This window comes from Nannospalax galili, unplaced genomic scaffold (genome assembly GCF_000622305.1).
Source record: "Nannospalax galili isolate Female #2095 unplaced genomic scaffold, S.galili_v1.0 scaffold182, whole genome shotgun sequence".
Classification (NCBI taxonomy): Eukaryota; Metazoa; Chordata; class Mammalia; order Rodentia; family Spalacidae; genus Nannospalax; species Nannospalax galili.
The window spans coordinates 2,563,544-2,568,235 of NW_008348662.1; positions in this window are offsets into that span (position 1 = coordinate 2,563,544).

Sequence of the window (4,692 nt, forward strand, 5' to 3'; positions counted from 1 at the left end):
AGGGGAACTCAGGGACAAACATGGCCTTCACTGTGCTAAAAACCCTCTGTCCTTGGATCATGCTGGAGACAGACTCGGCATATACACACAGACCTACATACAGTCATGCCTCTCACGTGTTTAATCTCCCCAGTCATGTGTTACGTTCCCTTCACTCTTGAGGAACACTTTGGCACAGAGAATGGTAGAGTAAGGATCAGTTTTCTGGGACAAAGTGTGTTGTGTATGCCATAAAATTTGTTTTCTTATGGATTTCTGTATTTTCTGCTGCTGTGATAAAATATGACCAAAAGCAACTTAAAGAAGGAAGGGTTTATTTTGGCTTATAGTTCGAGAGAGAAAGAGTCCATCATGGTGGAGGAGGCAGGGCAGCAGGCAGGAAAAGCATGATGGCAGGAGCGGGAAGCTGGCTGATCACATTTTCATCCCCACACAGGAAGTGGGGAGAGAGAGAACAGGGAAGTGAGGTAAAGCATAACCCTCAAAACCCATCCCTAGTGACACACTTCCTCCAGCAATACTCCACCTCCTAAAGGCTCCATAACCTCCTCAGAGCACCAGAAGCAGCTATGGAACAAAAGTTCAAATATATGAACCTTTGGGGGATGTTTCTCATTCAAACCACCAGAAATTGCCATTTGTGCCCTTTAATCTATGGCAAGACATACAATACACTCATAGATCTCAGAGGTAAAGGAAGGTTCTCTTTGTGTGTGGCAGCTATCACTGACAACCCAAAGGCCCTCACCAGGAATCACGTGGACCCAGTAAACAGATGGGCCAGCAGCTGTGAAAATCCAGGTCTACATGAGTGCATCCAGTCTCTTTTCACCTTGTGCCCTCACATCTGTCAGCAGTGATGGCACCCAGCACTCTGCCGAGCAAGGCTGAGGTAGTCAAGGACACACAGACCTCACTCTGCCCTTTGCACTCAGATTTTAATTCAAACTCCTACCCCCACCATCATCAGGTTCAACCCAATTGTACTGAATTAAATAAATGAGAACAATCCCTCTGTCCTTGACTAGGGCTGAATCCATTCATGCCCAGGCCTACTGAGGGGAAATTCTGTGACTGGCTGACTCCCAAAATGACTGCCCTGAGCCTAGAACTGAGGGTTTTCTGGGTATGGAACTTTAAGTGATGAAATAATAGAATGTCCTGGGAAACCCATAATAAGCCAACCACCATATGAATATGTTTTTCGTTGCTGTAACATAATCCCTGAACCTGGATACTTTGTAAAGAAGAGCAGCTCACTGAGCCCACAGTCAGAGGCTGAAGCCTTGAGATCAGGCAGCTTCATTTGTTCAGCCTCCGATGAAAACCTCCAAGTAGATGATGTCACAAGTGGATCATGGGAGCATGGGCAAGAGAAATCATGTGATGAGGCAGGAAATCAGAGAGTAGAAAGTGACTAACTTTGCTTTTGATAGGTACTTGATGCCAAAAGAATGCACTCCATGAGACCAACATCAATCCCTTCCGAAGGAAGCATCCTCAATGACCTAAGTGCTTTCCACTAGGTTCTACCTCTTAAAGTTCCCATCACCTTCTACCATTGCTAGGCTGGAGACCAAGCTTCTAACACATGAATCCCTGGGGGAAAAACCACTTGCCAATCACACCAGTAAATCTCCAAGTGAGAGACTCACTTACCAGGAAGGAAAATAAATATGGAGACACAGAAGCAGTTTCTTACCTGGGCTGCAACAGAGCCACATGACTTGACGACCTCCATCAGGTCTTATGTGCACACACACAGTGACTAAATGGCATCTCATGGGCCTCAGACTATAACATAGGTCTTTGGGGATATCCAAAGAGGCAGCTAGAACCTGGCTGCTGGTCCAGCTCACACCTCATTATTGCCCTCACTCCACTTCTGTCTCCATCTCCACATGTCAGTCCAGAGCCTGTTAGAGAATGCTGGGCCTTACAATATTTGCATGAATGGCTCCCTCTGTCTGTTTTGCCCACACCTCACGATGTGGCAGCATCCTTCATCTGCCCTTGCTTCCGTCACTATCCCTGGGAGGCATAGGGTGGTATTGATTTGGAGCACAGGTGCGGGGACAGATAATATAGCCTTAGTTTCCTTATCTGAAAAATGAGAGCAATGACATCTTCTAATAACTAAAACAACGTATCATATCTTCACAGAGATCAACACAAGAAAACCACAACTGGTTCAACCCCTCCTCCAGCTCAGCACATCCTGTTTTCCCAGCCTTATCCATCAGTCCTTACATCCCTAGTGCTTGGTCTGTGGTGCTTGCATGAATAAGATGCACCAGAAAGATGAGTTCTGATGTCTGATTTCTGGAACATACAGTGGAAAGGAGGGAGAGGTAAGGAAATAAGTAACTGCATTCTGGTGCAAGGCAGGGGGATTCAGACTCTTGGGGATGCATCAGTAGGATAAGTTTGGAGGAAGACTTCCTGGAGAGAAAAATCCCGAGACCTCCCAGTCTTCTATAGAGGTAGTTGAGGGAAGTTCACTTCTCTTCTGGATCACATGGGAATTTCTACAATATCAGGTGAGTTTCAATTGATTAGCACATAGAGTGAGAAGCCCTAATAACATGCATAGTATTGTAAACCTGGCCAAAAGCTATGGCTGGGAAGGTCACAAGCCCTAGCAGGGAATTTGGTATTGATGTTTTGCTAAATGAACATGTAGTCAAGCTGCCCTCTAAATATGTATGTTTATGCCCATAGATTAGTGAAGCCTTCAGCCAAATCAGATGAACTTCTTTTCACAGAAAATGGTTAATTCAGACTCCCAACTGGCCAAAATGCTGAGAATAAGGGATGCTGAGTCCTCAGCCCTAGCAGAACATCACAACACCCTCTCCAAAGCCCAGAGAACAACACAGAAGCAGAGGCAGAAAGATGGAGGGGAAAGCTACTAAACGTTGTCTTCTGGATATGACATGGCAGTTGCAATCATGAACACACTGTAGCTATGGCCACCTGCACACACACACACACACACACACACACACACACACACACACACACACACACACACACACACACGCATGCACGCACACCATGAAAGTAGGAAAGGTGCTAGTCGGGAAGAAGGAGGGGTCAGCAGAGGGTGGGAGGAGGATAAGAGAAGGTAATGGGGAGTGAATGTGATCAGAACATATTGTGTACATGTATGAAACTGACCAAGAAATGGGCCTCTTCCACCAAAATGTCCAGTATCACAGATCTGCTGTCAACTCCATTAATTCCAAGTGAAATGATGACAGATTCACCTCAACACCTAGAGAGGGAAATATGGGGGCCCTCAACCTTCACAAGTTCCACAGCAAGACTCTTGGGCTGGCTTCTGAAAGCAAATGTGGAGAGATGGAGGTTAAGGTGGTGGTGAGTCCTGAGCTAGTAGGTATAGTGTGTGACGCTGACTTGCTCTCAGCAGTGAGGCCCTCAACTGGAGTGCAGAGGGAATCAGGCCTGCAGGGTACCAGGAGTCCTGAAGATCTATGACAGCAATCCCTCTTCCAGAGCACATACTCCTGGGCTCCTCCAAGGAGCCACTTGTATGTGTGGAGTCATCCAGGTCAGAAAAATGATTTTTACTTTGCCTCTGAGGAAATCTTGCCTGAGGCACTTAAATAGCTGCCTCCAGTCCAAGCCAGTGTAGTCTCCTCTGCCCCCCAGAAATACCCCCTCAGGCTTCAACCAGGTCCTTCTCAAAGTGAAATCGTCTTCATCTTAGACTTCTGGGCTTCTGGGAGGCCTCTAGGTTTGCTTTCCCAGTCCATTATTTGTTAATGTTTAGCCAAACAATCAGAAATGGGCAAAAGTTTCCCTAGAGATGGGGGCCACATGGTCCATGGATTTCCATTTTTCAAGACCCTGGGATAACTTAGTTTTAATATCCAAGTCTTATATGACCCAGACAATAAGAGAAACTGCTTATGTGTATAAGAAGTATTCAGTCTCATGTGATGGAAAACCAGCCTTCCAGCCTTGGGGTAGGAATCCCACAGCATGGTTCCAATCTGGGTCAGATTGCTCCTCACTGCTGTCTCAGACACTGTTATTTTTGTTTCCTAAGAAGCTGAAGGAGGAGGAGAGTCCTGTCTCCTGACCCTAGAGATTTCTCCAGAGACATGTTGGCAGCTTCATTCATTCCAAAGGTTCTTCATTGATTTTAAAACAACACACGCACACACACAGACACAGACACAGACAGACACACACACACACACAGATAAAACCATAGTCTTGTTAGCATTCAGTAATCTACAGTTTTCACTCCCAAGAGCAATTTATTTTCTCTGTTCTCATTTGTAAGTTTTCTGTTTTCACTGTGCTTTATGCAAATAAGACATGTTAAAGTTTTAACAAGACATCAGGTTCCAGCAGCTAATACTAGTGTGAAGTTGAATTTTGTGTTTTTAATTTTTTTCTTAATACTTCCAAGATTTCTTGAAGTACCATATGGGCTGGGTTTATCACCTACTCTATCCTTTGTTTCTGATGGATTTTTAACTTAACAGCCAGTAGGTTTGGGCAATGGCTCAGAAGATAAGAGCACTTGCTGCTCTTGCAGAGGACCCAAGTTTGGTTCCCAGCACCTATGTCAGGTGGCTCATGACCACCTCCAACTCCAGTTCCAGGACATCTGATACCTTCTTCTTGCCTCTACGGGTACCTGTACACATGTGGTGT